Genomic DNA, 17,946 nt, shown 5'->3' with positions numbered 1-17,946 from the left:
TTGTCCTCCACTGCCAGTACAACTAGCAAGTAAGGAAAAACTGATTTTTTTAAGGGCCTGTGTGGAGGAGACTGGTGTTAAATTCTACTTTGGTGTTTTAATAAACTGTTAAAATTAAAGATCAGATAATCTTATGAACATTTGGGTTTGTTAAAATCATCTTTCTCCAAATTTGAAAGTCTTCATCACTTTAAGCCCTACTCTCTCCCAGGAATTAACTCATCTAGAAGAGTCTTGATTTCACCAAGAAGAAAAAAGATATTCTAGATGGAACTTCCATCTTCCATTGGAAGAATGATGCTAGCTAACATCTACCAACTGCCAACAATGCCAGGCACTGTTAAATGTTTTACGTGCATCATCTCTTCTAAAACCATAAGTCTAAGTGGCTAAAACTATCATGATTCTCACTTTGCAGGTAAGGACAAAGAAGGACTGACAGATTAAGTAATTTGCCCAGGACCACACAGGAAATACTGAGTCTAGGACTGGAACCGTGGAATCCAGACACAGTGCTATAATGCATATCTTTTCCTCTATAGATTGTTGTCATAGTTGTCCTTCCAGTCCTACGTTATAGTAAACATCATTTAAGTTACCCAATAACGTCTTCCTCTGAGAACTGCCTACACACACACACACACACACACACACACACACACACACACACACCAGAAGAAGCCTGCAAACATGTACCTACTATGTTATTTCACCTTGGTCATAGCTGACTGGATCATGAGTGGACAACTGAGCTAAGTCAGGCAAGTCAGAATCTTAAGAAGTTCAACGGAAAGCTCTAGTGTGGAAGCATTAGGAGCTGTCATCGTAATAGACAAGTTCTCTGGTGGTTGCTGCGGTTCCCAGAGCTGCCTGGCTTAGCCCCTTTCTGCCTACTGCTTATCCAGTTTCCCTAGAATTCCATGAAGTTTCTTTTCATGAATCTAGGTTACATAAGAGTGGTAACCAAGACACAGTCATTTATTCATTCAGTAAACTTTTCAAGCATCTGCTATGTGACAGGCACGTAGATGGAAACTTAGTGGGTGGAGCCTGACATTAAAACAACTAACCACACAAATAAATACATAGTTTTCAGTTGTAAAAATTGCCACAGCAAAAAGTATGGGTGCTATTAGAGAGGGAATTACTTTTATCATAAATGAGATAATTTATGTAAAGCACTTAGCACAGGGCCTGGTTCCTAATAGGCTCTCAGTGTATGTAATTCTTTGGCCAAATTCTCTCTAAATAATAAATAATAGTTCTGGCACAATGTCTTCCTGGTTGAGGCCCAAATCCTGCCAAACTGTTCTAATTAACTGCTAATTTACTCCCTGTCTTTGGTTTCTGCTGCCAAATTATTATTCCCAAAATATCCTTTTATTATGCTGCCTATTTGTATCCCACGCCAAAGAATTTGGACTCTTTCCTGTAAGCCAGCTGTGAGGTCTCAGATGGGAGAAATGTAGGTAAGCAGGATTCTTGGTCACCTGCCCCCTACCCCAGGGAAAATAAAGGTGTCCATGGGGGCAAGAGAGTGCATGAAGAATGAATACATTCTTCATGTATTGAAGTACACAAAGTACCGAATACAGCACTCATAATTTCTATTGGGTTAAATAAGTAGTCCAGCAATCCAATCTGAGCAGGTCTGAGGTCCACCCTTCATTCTTCAGCACTGGAAAGACTGCTTTGATCACTCAGAGCAAATGTCTATGGAAATGGTGAGTTCAGTAAAAACAAGTTCAACCATCTGTTCCATCTTCTTCGCCATACCTGGGGTGTTGGAAACATTCTCTTTTCCAAGCAGAGGGAGCTTCAGCAGAGGGAGACTCAGGTGCTACTCTGCCATCTATTCTCTCCTCCTCCTCCTCTTCCTTTTTCTCTTTCATCTCTCAGTCTAAAACATGTTGTGACATTCAATGCGGCTGTCATTCAATGCGTGGAACCACAGCAACCACCAGAGAACTTGTCTATTATCTTGTTATTCAAGATAACAATCAATGCACAGTATTATGCACAAGGACCTAGCTGGTTTACAATGGGAATTATAGCTGTAGGAAATAGGGTTTATTCCTGGGAAGGATAATGAAAGCATTGAGAACCTGATTTTATGAATCATACTACCCTGTGTGGAAGCGAAGTTCACTTATGAAAAAATCATAACCGTTCATAAAACTAAATCCAAGACTGCCCCTGAAGGAGTAGTGAGTTCAACAAAACACATTCCTTTTTCCAGAGAAACGCTGTGATAACCATTAAATGACAACTTTGAAATGAAGTAGCACTTGGGAAAATTACTTACAAATTAGCAATTAAATGTAAACATCCCTGCCTATCAGCTTCTTTCTCCCTCCAATTTTTAAATGTAAATTAAAAGAGATCCTTAGAGAATGTTCAGCAGAAAAAGGCAGAAGTAAAGCAACATTTTCTACCTCTACAGTGCTTGTCGACCCAATCAATTTAATGTGGGTTGGGCACCCCTCAACCTGAGTCCAGGAACCTCTACTTTCCTCCTTATCATCAAACTGAATTCTAGCAGAGACAGAGGGCACTTGTCCATGGAATTAGTGGGTTGGGATGCCAGCTGCTCGGTCTGCCTGCCTCTCTCCTATCATCGACTCTCACGTTTCTCAGGAGGCCAAATGGAAAGGAGGTAATAAAATTCTCAAATATGTTTTCCGGTTGATGATAAATTCAAAAGCCATTGTGCAGATTTTGCCCCCAACCTTCAAGTCCTGGGGGCTTGACAGAATAAAGTGGAAACACTTTAGAAAGGATAATTGGTATTCAGAGCAGACTTCAGAATAAACTATATTTTTAAATCTGAAAGCAGGAACCATTCATTCAACATTTATTGAGCCAGGAACCTGACTCAGAGCTAAGCATTCAAAGATCAATACCAGAATAGTACTTGCCCTTAGAGAACTCCTAGTCCAGTAGAGAGACAACCACTTTAAATATTTTCAGGAACAACACAGGTTTATATAGTATTGAAAAAAAATTTTTTTTGATGCCCAGTACCCACTACCCTTCTGATATTAGCACTTGATTTTGCCTACCCCATTGGATTCAGTCTGGATATATTAACTCAGTCATGGTATGATGTCCAAGACCAAACCAAGTCAACTGGAAATCAATCTCACTGAAAGTTATACACAAGTTTCTACGGAACTACAGAAAAGGATTCATAACTCAGCCAGGAAAGATCAGGTAAGGCTTCCTGAAGTAAGTGATACTAAATATGAGTCATGATAGCCGATCAAGAGTTAGGGAAACAGGGTCAAAAATAAAGACATTTAGGAGCATAATGCACAAAAGAAAAGAGATATGTATCAGTGGAGGGAAGAAGAACAGCACAGTGGAGACACACATGTATAATTTATTCCAATAAAAAGTTTGAAAATAATATTGATATTTAAGCCTCACCCCATACCTACTGAATAAGACCAGGCATTGGTCTTTTTTAAAAGGCTCCCAGATAATTCTAACTGCAGCTAGAAACTGCACACCAAACCATTAAAGGCAAACACCTGTACCAGCACAGCAAACCCTTCACATTCTGGTACCAGACTTCACTTCCCACTTACTTTTCCACCTGTTGGCCCTCCCTGCCCCCCCCCTTTTTTAAACCAACAGTACTAAATTTCTTATAGGTCTTCAAACATACCATGCCTCCTCAACTATTTACACAGGCTCCTTCCTCCTCCGGACTCTAGGAGGCTACCCTCTTCCTTGCTGGGCATCTGGAAAGTTCTCCTTCTTCATGGCCAGCTCAAAGTCTAGCTTCCCTGGAAAGCCTTTCCTGACTCCACTACAGATGGAGGAGCTTCTCTCTGTTCTCCCCCAGCACCTATCCCTAACTCCACTGGAGTGACCATCTTAGTACCTTATAACACTTTTCACCTCTCTCTCCACGCTAGACTCTGAGCAAGGATCTTGTCTTATTTCTGTATCTCTAGCCTGGAACATATTGCTACCCAACAAATATTTGTGAAAATACAGCAGAGAGGAAGGAATCCACCCACCTTCTTCTTCTGATGGATACTGATTATACTAGCCACTATTTCTTCCACTCAAGTAGAAAGCCTTAAAGTCTTTAGAACTCCTTTTCAGAGTACTCATGCAAGAGGAACCCTTGCTTAACTACAGAAATAATCAGTTACTCCTATTTCACTTTGATATCTTTGGATGTATTCAAAGTTGAGGAGGTAGAACAGACTGCCTTAGGCCAGGAAATCTTTTCAGTGTCTTATATAGCAACTTCTCCGTCTTTGCCAGTGTTGAAGAATATACAGGAGTACAGAGATCAACAGTCTATCTCCTCACCTAGATCATAGGTCCCTTGGGGACAAAAGCAACAGTTCATTCACTTTGAATTCACAAGTCATAACGTGGTATCTACCTTAGAAGAGGAACTCAATAAATGTACAGAAATAAAATAGTCAATAGGTTGGGGTCCCAGCTGGATCCCTCTGGGCCAATAAATGAAGTCTGTGTCTATGCAGAAATCATCCCCTCATTTCATTTCTCCAGTCAAGACTTTAAGGATCCTGGATTCTTATTCCAGCTCTGTCACCTACTGGCCACATGCCCACATCTTCTTCCTTTCTCAGAGCCTCAGTTTCCTCAGCTAGAGAGTTTTCATTCAGAGTTTATGCAATTGCAGTCAGATAGTGGCTTGGCTAGAATCACCTTGAATGCATCGTCACTCACAGATCTGGCAATTAATGCTTGCATTTTCATGGGATGTAATCTGGGCTGTCAGCTGGAATACCCTGCACATTGCCTTGGCATGTGACTTGGGCTTCCTCACAATGCAGTGGCCAGCTTTCAAGAATGAGTGGCCCAAGAGAGCAAAGTAAATTCATGGCTTTTTTTTTTTTTTTTAAAGTACATGGCATTTTTTGACCTAGTTTTGGATGTCACCCTCTATCACTTCTGCTGTACTCTACTGGTCAAGGCAGTCACAAGGCAGTCACAAAGATCCCGATTTTAAGGAGAAGAAATAGAAACCTCATCATTCTATGGGAAGAGCATTAATACCACATTTCAAGAACAGCATGTGGGATAGAAAATATTGGGTAGTTATCTTTGAAAAATGCAATGTGCCACACCTGCCTAGGATGACTATGCAGAGTCCTATATCATACATCAATCATATATCGTATATGACTTATATATCAATGATATATAAGTCATAGATCAATGAGGCAGTGATATGAAGTACTTAGCCTGTAAATGGCATATGGTAAGTGCTCAATAAACAACAGCCAGAGGTTTTGGGTTTTTTTGGTTTTTTTTTGCCAAAGGTATTTTTTTAAATTAGTGTTAAAATGGCCCTTTCACTTTCCACCTATGCCACAGAACCACACAGACTCACCTACAGATGAACTATGTAGTCACGTGGCCAAAGAAGGTCATACCACCAGTAAGTGGCAGAGAAAGGATTAGAGCCCAAGCTATCTGGCTCCTGAGTTTGCCCCCTTAATCTCTATACCAAGAAATCCCTCTTTCGGAACTTTTGTCTCATTGATGAACCTGAGAACCTGAGGAAGGAAGAGAGCAGCCATCAGTGAAATGAGCAGCCCATTAGGTTGGGAATATCCAGTACTAACTTTATGCCTATGGACACTGGTGGGATAAAGAACATCATCCAGTCCATATGGACCATTAGTCAGGGCTCAGTTCCCAAAGAAGAGGATCCTCCTTGATCCTAGCATTGACTATGAACAGCATTTCGTTGTCCACCAAAACCATCCTGGGTCAGGAGAACCTGTTCATATCACTGTCTCTGTACCAATGAAGCTACAGAAAGGCAACTCAGGCAACCAGTGCACCAGGGAGGCAGGGGTTTAGCTGAGCTAAGTGCACAAGGCTGAGGAGAGGTAGAGATGGCCTCTCCTCCCTGGGGAGGCAGTAGGGTTTGAGAACATGGGCCCTGGAGGCAGTCACCTGGCTCCACTTCTTACCAGTTAGAGGACCTTCAGTCTGAGCCCCAGTTTCCTTGTTTGTAAAATAAGGGAGTGACAATAAGACAACCCTTGATGAAGGGTTGCTGTGGGGATTAAAGAAGCCAAGGTTTGGAAAACAATGGCACCTAAAAAGTGTTCAAACAGCATTAGTGATGGTGAGGATTCTAGTGTTCCAGTTTAGGAAGCTCCGGAGCCCAGATGCTGACTCTCTTGGCAAACATTTAGACAGAACTATGCAGATATGAAAGGCTGGAGACCCCTCCCTACCACCCAGAAGCCTGATGAGACCTGCTGCCCCACAACTTGCATTTCTCCTTCATAACCTACATTGCATTGGCATTTCTTTTTCAGTTTCTGTCTTCCTACATAGACTATGGTGCCCAGGAGGGCACAGACCTCTTTTCTTACCTTTAAATTCCCAGCACAGTGCTTGGTACCTTGGTACTCAATAAATATTTGTTGAACTAACCAACAAATGAATAAAATAAAAATTCAACTCCCTGCTCAAAAAACAAAATAAATTTTTAAAAAATCTCAGCCCTGTTGTCCAAATAGACAATATATTTTAAGAATTTAGTACGCTCAGGCGCCTGGGTGGCTCAGTGGGTTAAGCCTCTGCCTCTGGCTCAGGTCAAGATCTCAGTGTTCTGAGATTGAGCCCCGCTCTGCACCGGACTCTCTGCTCAGCAGGGAGCCTGCTTCCCCTTCTCTCTCTGCTTGTCTCTCTGCCTACTTGTGATCTCTCTCTGTCATATAAATAAATAAAATCTTAAAAAAAAAAAAAAGAATTCAGTATGCTCTCCCTCCTCCTTATAGCTGTTATCATCTTCTCTACCTCTTGGGACTTCTTTCCTTCAGTAAGACTATTGAGGACCTATTTTGATTAGGTGCTGGGAAACAGTAAAAATTTTTTTAAAATAAAGATAAAAAACTCTGCCTTCACAGAGCGATTTCTAGTATGGGAAACAGACACTGAAAAAAGCAAAATAATAAATAAATATAATTTCAGATAACAAGTGCTATGAAGGAAATAATCAGGATATTACAATATAAAATTTCTGGGTTGAGCAAGCTTATAGAACCAGCAAGAAGCATCTATCTGGAACTATGCTGACATTAAGTGGCCAGGACTTCTCTTCCTCCCTGGGCCTAAGACAGCCCTCTCTGAAGGATACTGGGCTGTTAGGTCATTAGGAGGCAGGATTCTGACACAAGTGCTCAACCCAGGAAGGGCTCTTCATCTTTACCAGAAATCCATGCAGGCTAGGGAAGCTCCTTCTACCCACTAAGGCAGCACCAGCAGGGACCTGTTAAAACTAAAAGGGCACCAAGCAGACCAAAACAGTACAACAAAGGCTCTGAAAATGAAATTGTCAGTGAAACCACAGCCTACCAAAGGAGCCCAGGACTTGAATGCTAAACCTAAAAAGGGTGACTGCCTGCCAAAAAAAAAAAATAATAAATAAGATCCAGAGTCTCATGCAATAAACAAGATATCCAGGATACAGCCCATCATACCAAGAAACAAGAAAATCACAACTTGAATGAGAAAAGATAATCAACTGACACCAACACCAACACCAATCAGATGTTGGAATTATCTGACAAGAATTTTAGAGCAGCCATTGTAAATGTGCTTCAGCAAGCAATTGAAAATGCTCTTTAAACAATGAAAAAATATAAAATATAAAAATATATAAAATATATTTATATAACTTTTTATTATATAAATTATGTATAAATATATAAAATTCATATAAAAATATAAAATCTCAGCAAAGAACTATAAGTTATAGGAAAGAACCAAATGGCAATTATAGAACTAATAAATATAATAATCAAAATTTTAAAATCTGACTGGATGAATTCAGTAGCAAAGTGGAGATAACAGGACAGAATCGGTGAACTTGAAAATACCTCAATACAAATTACCCAATATGAACAACAAGGAGAAAAGAAACCAAAAAGCAAAACAAAACAAAACAAAAGCAGTCTCAGGAACTTTTGGGACAACAATAAAAGATCTAATACTGGCATCACTGGAGATGAAAAAGAGAGTGGTTAAAAGAATATTCCAAGGGGGTGCCTGGGTGGCTCAGTGGTTAAAGCCTCTGCCTTAGGCTCAGGTCATGATCCCAGGGTCCTGGGATCGAGCCTCACATCGGGCTCTCTGCTCAGCAGGGAGCCTGCCTCCTCCTCCTCTTTCTCTCTGCCTGCTTCTCTGCCTACTTGTGATCTGTCTGTCAAATAAATAAAAATCTTTAAAAAAAAAAAAAAAGTATTCCAAGAAATAATGGCTTAATATTTCCCAATTTTGGTAATAAAAAAATAAATAAATAAAGCGACAGATTCAAAAAGCTGAGTGAATCCTAAATAAGATAAATGCAAAGAAATCTATACTAAGACACACCATAATTAAACTTTTGAAAACTGAAGACAAAGAAAATCAAAAGCAGCCAGAAGCAAATGATATTACCCATGGAGGACATCAATTTAAACGACACCAGGTCTCTCCAATTTCTCATCTAAAACCATGGATGCAAGAAGGAAGTAGAACATTTTTGAAGTGCTGGAAAAGAAAAAAACTGTCCACAATGAATTTTATATCTCACAAAACTATCCTTCAGGAATAAAAGGGAAATAAAAACATTCTCAGATGAAAGAAAACTTAAAAAAAAAATGTTGCTGGAAGGTAAGGAATGGCTAAAACAGGTTCTTCAATAGAAAGGAAATGATAAAAGAAGGAGACTTGTGGCATCAGGAAGGAAGAAGAAACAACAGAAAGGGCAAAAATGTGGGCAAACAGAATAGATTACCCTTCTAACGAGTTTTCTAAATTATACTTGGTAATTAAAATAAAAATGGTAATAATGATACTGAACACAATGATATTTAAAAGTGGAAAAGGTAAAGGGAGCTGAATGAAAGTAAGATTTTGACACTTCACTAAAAGTGGTAAATGCTGATACCATTCACCTGTGCTAAGTCACATTTGTATACTGAACACTCAGTGCAACTACTATGAAAATGATACAAAATGATACACACGCAAACACTAAATTGACAAGTTAATAGTTTTGACAATCCACTGAGCCTGGTTCTAAGAAACACAATGTTTTTATCTAATACCTGACTGTCGATTTATGAAAAATATACTAATGGCAAAATGTTTATATGTTTGACTCAAACCAGAAATTGCATTATAGTCTGTTAACAATATATAAATTACTAAATGGCCCACTTGATATTTTTCCCCTGAGATGTGTTTAAAAGGATTTTCTTTATCTTATACATGAATGACTTCATGATACTTTTTTATTAATGTGGGTGAAATTACCATACACACAATAGAAAAGAAAATATTTTCAAGAAAGTACACATAAAATAAAATTCAAAAAACTCTTTATTCTTTGATAGGAATAAACTTAACCACTGAGGTTAAAAAAAATAAATTCATGCCTCAGAGAACATTAGTTTAAGGAGACGAGTCAGGAAAACTCTTTCCTTGAAACCAGTGTTTGAGAAGATCCTAAGATAAATGCATTCCAGGTAGATAAGTAACCTATGCAAACATCCTAAGGCAGAACACAGCTTGGTTTCATCCAAGAGTCTTCTATCAACTAGATTAATTATTTGTGTACCTTCTCTAATTGTTTTTTCCCCTAAAACACACGGATTCTTTTTGCCATAAGATTTTTACTAACACCTGCCATAAGGAAAAATACCAATCAGTAACAAAAGCAGCAAAAATGGGAAAGTTAGTAGGATACTAGTAATCTCTCAGAGTAAATGGGGTCTGGATTTGTCTTGTGTCCCTTTTCTCCATCACTTCAAAAATGACTCCATGGAGGTTCCTACCTTTCTACCTTATCTCTCCCTGAGAGAGAGACAGACACACACTTTTCAATCACTTATCTTGGTACTTTTTAAAAAAGATTTTATTTATTTATTTGAAAGAAAGAGAGAGAGAGAGAGAGCACAAGCATGGAAGAGGGACAGAGGGAGAGGGAGAAGCAGACTCCCTGCTGAGCAGGGAGCCCAACTTGGGGCTCAATCCCAGGACCCTGACGTCATGACTTGAGCTGAAGGCAGACATTTAACCAACTGAGCCACCCAGGGGCCCCTATCTTGGTACTTTTAATATAGAAAACAAGTGTCAATCTGTGAACTTTTTCAGTAACCTGATATTACTGGCTCTCAAGCAGGAGCAATTTTGCTCCCCAATGGGACATTTGGCAATGCCTGGACACATTAAGACTGTTATGAGTGGGAAGTAGCTGCTACCAGCATTTAACAGGGAGAGGATAATGCTGCTAAATATCCTATAATGGACAGGACAGCCCCCACAACAGAGGATCATCTAGTCTGATGTCACCTGCCTTAGATTAATGACTATAAATGTCCATCCTAAGGGAATTCCAAGAACTCTGTCTCCCACCCCAGTGTCTAATCCTGATTTCTGCTTGAAAAGTCACCTTGATCTTTTTCCCAGAACATCAAAAACACTATGGGCAGTAATTCCCAAAAGATGCTCCATGTGTTATATGACAAAATTGTTCTATGGTGAAACAAGTTTCATAAATGTCTGGTCAAACAGAGATATATAGTTCCTCTTATTCTTCAAAACTGGCTAAGCTAGGTCAATAGAAATGGCTAAGGCCACAGATCAGAGTAGAAATGAGCACCAAGAACTATAGCAAGAGCTCTTTAATGACTACCAAAGAGGCAAATAGGAAGATAGGGAGACTACAGTCTAGAAATTCCACTGATAGAGGCTGGAACCAAATATCACTGCTGTTACTCACACCCACTGATTACCTTCACCTAGGCACCTAGGTGGGGAAAGTGATGGAGACACAAGTAACAGTGGTACCAGGAACTGTAAATACCTAAGTGAGAATTTAAACCTACTATTAGTTTCCTAGGGCTACCATTACAAAGTACCAAAACCTGGGTGGCTTATGAAACAGAAATGTACTGTCTCACAGTTTGGGAAGCTACAGGTTTAAGGTCAGGTTTTGAAAAGACTGGTTCTTGTTAAGGACTATGAGTGAAGGATCTCATCTGGGCTTCTCTACTCAACTTATATATAGCTGTTTTCTCCCTGTATCTCCATACAGAAGATACAGGGAGTATTCCCTTGATGTGTATCTATCTCTATGTCCAAATTTCCCCTTTTTTTCTAAAGGATGTCAGTCATTGGATGAAGGCCCACTCTAATAACTTCATTTTAGTTTTACTACCTCTATAAAGATCCTATCCCCAAAGATCACATTATAAAGTAATGGGGGTTAGGACTCCAATGTATCTTTTTTGGGAGGACACAATTTCACCCCTAACACAAGGCTAGTTCAAACTCTTTGTTCTGGCCAATGGTTCTAGTTTTCTGGCCTGAAATCCTTTCACCAAAGCTATTAGCGAACAGTAAGAGGGACATATTTAATTTAATGCCTTCTTGTGCATGAGCTACTTCATACAGAAACTGTCAAAAGCTAGACAGTAGGAGGGCGAACAGAAGAGAGGCCACATGTTGAATAATTGGGGGCTCATTATGGACATTTGTGCTTTCCAAGATAAATGAACTGAGCTATCACAAAGATGTCAGCATTTACCTTCAGACAAAGTGTGACAAGAGTTTAGGCAAAGGGCAGTTGTTCTTCCCACTGTCAAAAATAATCCCGAAGTCTGTCAAACCTCAGACACAAAGTTCACATCTGTGGAGAGCCCACCTGTGGTGGCCCCTTCAAATCTATCCTATCCCCTACACCTGCTGCCATTTATTTACGTTAAATGGCACTGTAAATTGTAGCAATTATGTGGATCCTGACCTGAAAGTCATCAGTGCTTATGCACCCGCTTCACAGACATTGTACTCCCCTAGAGAACTGGCTGCATTCCATTATGAAGTTTGAGTCTTGGAAACTATTCAGTGGCAGGTGTAGATAGCCAATAAATGACCCACTGATGGCCTGCTTTGGTGTTTGAGCAGGAGCCATAATCCAGGGGAAGTCATTCCACATCAACTGTCACTGATAATGACATGGTGCCAAATGTCTGCATATTCTTACTTCTCTCTGTATTTTTTATTTCATTTAAAAATATTTATAATGTCCTTACTATGTGCCAGGGACACAACAACCCTATGAGATAGGTACAACTGCTCTTCCCATTTTATAGATGGGTAAATCAGAAAGCACTGAAGGCATAACTTACCCGAGGTCACATAGCTAGTAAGTATAAGAACTCACATTTGAAGTAGGCAACCTGGTTTCAGGATCCATGTTGTATTCATTGGGCTCTGCTGTCTCTACGTTGGCTTTGTAAGCCAATGTTATGTGACAGAAATTGTTCAAACCTAAACACAGACAAATTCTGAGTATTCCACTCAGTTCTAAATATATGGACATTGCTCAGAGCAACCCTGCAAAATAGGTACTCTTTCTATTCCCACCTTACAGTCTGGTAAATTGAAAGATAAAAGGAGGTTAAGTAATTTGTCCAAGGTCACTTACAGTGTATCTCAAAAATAATGCTAGATGCTGGAGATACAACCTTGAACAAAGAAACCACGGTTCCTGCCTCACTGAACTGAAGCCACAGATAAGGACATAGCCAAGTAAACAGGCAACTGTAACACACTGCAGTAAAAGCTCTGCAGTAAAAGTTCTGAAAAACTATCTGAAGGGTTTGAAGAGGTGGGGGGTAGGAGGTTGGGGGAGCCAGGTGGTGGGTATTAGAGAGGGCACGGATTGCATGGAGCACTGGGTGTGGTACAAAAACAATGAATACTGTTATGCTGAAAATAAATTTTTAAAAAATGGTTAAAAAAAAAAAAGTTCTGTGCACTGTGCCAGCACACAGAGGTAGTAGTCAGCCTTCCCTCGGGACACTGAAAAGACTTCCTGAGGACTGATATTTTGACTTAAACCTGAAGATTAAGTTAGAAAGGCACAGAGATCGTGAAAAGGGGGAAACTTCCAAGAGAGTAAACTGCATTTGTAAAATCAGAAAGCAAGACAAAGGGCACAGTTCATTCTAGGAGTTAAAAGAAATTTAGTAGGATTTGATGTGTAAAATGCAAGGAAATGGAATGGCAAGAAATGAAGTGGGAAAATAACATTATGCCCTAAGAACAATGAGGACTCACTGAGTTTTAGGAGGTTAGAATAGCATCATCAGGTCTACCTTCAGAAAGATAAGGCTGTAAAGCATGGATTGGTGGAAGGAAAACCAAAGTCAGAGAGTTCTTTCTCTCCATTCTGGGAGTCACTGAAATAAACCCAACTTAATATTGTGCCAGAATTAAGCTTAGTGATCAACTGTCTCCACGGGGTGTGTGGTATAATAAAAAAATATATTTACGCCCAGTTTCTGGCAGAACTCTTAGAACCCTTGGAATTTCCTTAGCAATAAGAGTGTCTTTTGTTATTCAAAAGGAGCCTCTTTTGAGCACATGTGATTTATGCCTAGGAATGATATTGGCTGGGGCCTTTAGACAGTTTCAGGATAGGACTGGTCACCAGAAAGACCAAGTGATTAGAGGGTTGAAACTTTCAGCGGCACCCACTAATGTCTGGAAAGGGGGAAGGAGGAACTGTAAATTAAGCTCTATGAAAATTCTTAAACAACAAGATTTGATGAGTTGGTTAATGGACATATAGAGGTGCTGGGAAAGTGGTATCCAGAGGAACCGTGATTTACAGCCAGTCAGTCAGAAGTACAGGTAACAACCTAGATTTGAGACTGGCATCTGAAATACAGAAAGTTTCGTGAAACTGAGTCCTTAATCTATCTTCAGATAGAATGTGTCAGAACTGAGTTAAATTTGTAGGATACCCTCTCAGTATCACTGAGAGTTGGAGAACTATGTGGTGTGAAAAAATAAAAACAAAACTTTCACACATGTAGTGTCAGAAGTATTGAGAACAGAGGAGAAAAAGAGAGTTTTCCCTTACAGGGTCAAAGAGAGAGGTGTCCTGTGTCACTCCTAAGCCACTGATTTATACAGTTAGATAAACGGTGGTGCCATTTGCTGGGTGGAGGGCACCAAAGGAGAAGTAAGTTGAGAGACAGCAGTAAAAATGAGTTCCATTTTGGACATGTTTGGTTTCAAGAGAATGTAGGACATCCAAAAGGCAAGTGGATAGATGGATCTGAAGCTAAAAAGAAATCTGGACATGAGATAAATCTTTTTAAATTATCAGTAAATAGGTGCCTGAGTGGCTTTGTTGGTTAAGTGACTGCCTTTGGCTCAGGTAATGATCCCAGAGTCCTAGGATCAAATCCCACTCCGGGCTCCTAGCTCCATGGGGAGTCTGCTTCTCCCTCTGACCTTCCCTCTCATGCTCTCTCTCACTCTCTCTCTCTCAAATAAATAAAGAAAATCTTTAAAAAAAAAAAAAAACCCAGAAGGGAAAAGAATGAACTTAAAAAAAATTATCACTAAATAAGTGCATATAGAACTCAAAAGACTAAATGCATAGACTAGGAAAAGTGCAACAGGGAAAGAGAACAGGGTTTCAGGTGACATCATCTTCTAAGTGCTAGCCAACAAGAGAAGCCTACAGAACAGACTGAGATGGCTCATTCAGAAGTAATAAGGAGCTGAGGCACATGGGTATCAGAGAACCCAAGAGAAGCTAAAGGAAGTCTTTTCAAATGATTTTTGTGCTGTAGACAAGTCAATTAAGCAATAAATGGGAAGTATCCATCTGATTATGCCATATTGGAAAAGCAAAATGTTTGTTTCTGAGGGTTGTTTAGGAAGACAATCGTGGGCCCTCTGAAAAGAAAGGAACTTAACAAGCAATCATCTCTTGTCCTTCACTGTTGTTGGCCTAGCTGGTAGCTGGAAGATAAATCACTCAAGATCTTTGGGTGCCACTTGCAGCAGAAGAACAGCATCTTCAACTCTGTTTGGGGGGCATTCACATAATAGAACTTAATGCTGAGCTAATTTTCTATCTTTGGGTTCATTCTTTGGCAACAGTTATAATCAAAGAGTTGGATATAATTGTGAAGGAGAAAACCTGACTCAAGGATCCTTATCCTACCTGTTGCCAATGATCTAGTATCCTACATTTTCCCATTCCATCTCCCAAGATACTATAATCCCTGAAGGCAATAGTTCGCACCCGTGTGTGTGCTGCAGCCACAGTTAAAATTTTTCCCTATATTCATCCCTCCAAATCAGACAGGTCTTTCCTACTTTCCCCTTTTTTAGAGTCCCATGAGCAGGAGATAAACCACTTGAGGGTACTGCAATGCAATGGAAAAAAGCTACTGAATCTGCAACCAGAAAACCTGGGCTAGATTCCCAGTTTTACCATTTATCAGAATGATGTGACATTTCGGTAGGTCATTTTTCCATTAATCTCTCTGAGCCTCAGAATACCTACCTCTCAAAGGTACCTAGATTGGGAGGAGTGGGAAGGAAGTGTGTCAAAACTCTCTTGTAATGTAGTATAGAGTCATTCAGTCTTCCCACTGGATCTCTTGGATTCTTGGAACTACAGTTTGTCTAGCATGGAGTCAGATTTGCTTTGGTATCTGGTAAATCAATGGACTTTTTTTCATGTAAGTTTCTATGAGAACATTATTTCTGAAACTCTGTAAGAAGAAACAAACACCTCACTTCTGGCTGGGCTGAATTCTCCTGTGTTTAAACAAAGAGAGGTGTGATGAGGTTTTAGCAGCCTTATATAGAAATAGCAAACTAGAATTTTATGGTGCTTTACCATCTCCAAAGCACTCTTGCACATTTGATTTAAAACTACCCCAGGATAGCTGGCCCAAACTGTGATCTCACAACAGACTGAAGGCAGAAGCAGATATGAAAAACTCTTCTTGTTATGAAAAACTGTTTTCTATCAAGCCAAACATAAGAAATTAGCAAAAACGTAAAACAAGGTGGCTCTTCTCTCAATTTTTGTCATAGAAAATATAGTTAATTTTAATAAAAATGTGTTAATTATATTAATATCTAATGGCTTTTTAATGAATTAATGTATAATTGTTTTAATTTCTAATGTGGAAACTATCAATAGATCCAACACATCAACCAAAACTGGGAGACGCAATGATTTTTAAGAATGTAATGGGGTCCTAAAAAAAAAAAAAAAAAGTAATGGCGTCCTAAAACAAAAAAAAATGTCTGAAGACTACTGTGTTGGTGTGATGCCCAGTGAAATGAAATTTTAAATATTTTTTAATTAGCTAATTGTCTTTATCATGTTCAATTAGCCAACATCATTAGTTTCTGATGCAGTGTTCAACGACTCATTAGTTGTGTATAAGATTCAGTGATCATCACAATGTGTGCCCACCTTAGGAATTTTAAATATTTTTTATTAAAAAAAAATCGCCATTTGGAAATTACTAACTGTTCTTTGGGTTCTGATGATAGCCACATGGAGTTGCCTTGAAGCCTTCACTGTTCCTGGACAAGTCACCAAAATGCCCTTCAATTACTAACAGACATTGTGCTGGCATCAAGTTTCAACTCCCTCAAACCCACAATCACTAAGAGACTAAGCTTAAAGACTGTCCAAGATGGAGTGAGTGAATTTGCGGAAGAAGCCCAGAGGCTGCAGGTAGGGGCCAACAGGAAGGAAATGAGAACCCCACCTCCTTTGCTTCCTGCTTCAATTACTATAATTGTCACTTGACTGTGTTGGGAGGAAGAGATTCCCAACAATATTCCTCAGGGACACCCTAAAGTTAGGGGTCAGGCAAAGGGATCTTACCAGGACTTGGAGACAGCTAACCCACACAAGTGGCTACTGATCCATGTACAGATGGAAAAGACCATTTCATGAAAGGAAGTTATTGAGGACCTAGGGCTGCTTGAGCATGGGGTACCCATGGGGGAGGGAGGAAGTCCTTCCCCATTCCTGCCCTAGTCAGTTCTGGTCAGCGCAGCAATAGCAATGACAACAAGCTTTGTATTTGGCACCTTCAATATCACCACACCTTCTATGACACAGACCCTGAATAAGTGGACTGTATGCCCAGGTTGGAGCAGTGACACCAGTGAGTGGGAACAGCAGCAGCAGACTAGAACAAGTGCCTTTATAGTAACGACCACTTTCCTCCCTGCAAGAAAATATTAACTGAGGCTGACGTCCTGGATTAAACTCCTAGTGTTCATGGACTTACCACTGGGGCGCCCCCTCCCAGCCTCACTTCACCCAGGACCTCTGGCTAAAATGGCAAGTGGGGGGTCAGGGGTAGCAACTGGGAAACCACTAGGAGGTGACGTTTTTTGCACTCTAAACTGATGATACTAAACACCTCAGTTTCAGTGTCATTCCTGTGGTAGGCAGAATAATGACCTCCCAAAGATGTGGAGATATCCAAAGATGTCCATGTCCTAATCCCTAGAAGCTGTGAATATGGTACCTTACAGGGCAAAGAGACTTTTCAGATGTGATTAAAATTAAGGACCTTAAGCTTGGGAAATTGTCCTGGATTATCCAGGCAGTTCCAATCTAATCACATGAATCCTCAAAGCAGAGACTCTTTCCTGCTATGGTCAGAGACAGATGGGACAACAGGTGCAGAGAGAGGTTATATGAGGAAGGCTCCACCAGCCATTGCTGCTTTGAAGACAGAGGAAGGGGCCACAGGTCAAGGCCACTGAGAAAGGTAAGGAGACAGATTTGCCCCTAGGGCCTTCAGAACTGAACCTAGTTCTACCCTGATTTTAGCCCAAGGGAGGCCCATGTTGGAACTTCTAACCTCCAAAACTACAGATAATAAATTAATGTTTAAGCTATTGAGTTTGTGAAAATGTATCACAGTAGTACCAAAAACAATTACTAAACAGGGCCCTGCCCAAAGAGAATTCCTAAACTCTCTCATAAAACATTAGCTTGAGGATTATATGGCAATAGCTAGAAGGGACTGGCTGAGCACAGAGTGAGAATAAACACCTCTGGAGAAGCTCAAATAGGGGATTCCAAGCAGCAGG

The 17,946-nt window shown here is 40.0% G+C and overlaps 1 pseudogene; it reads left to right on the top strand.

Annotated features, from left to right (window-relative positions):
- Positions 1–3,105: 3,105 nt before the first annotated feature.
- Positions 3,106–17,946, top strand: part of LOC111155384 — a 54,719-nt pseudogene continuing 39,878 nt past the window's right edge.

The sequence above is a fragment of the Enhydra lutris genome, unplaced genomic scaffold (genome assembly GCF_002288905.1).
Source record: "Enhydra lutris kenyoni isolate GAN:26980312 unplaced genomic scaffold, ASM228890v2 scaffoldscaffold41, whole genome shotgun sequence".
NCBI lineage: Eukaryota > Metazoa > Chordata > Mammalia > Carnivora > Mustelidae > Enhydra > Enhydra lutris.
The sequence above is the reverse complement of the archived record's forward strand: the minus strand, read 5'-3'. Positions and strand labels throughout refer to the sequence as shown.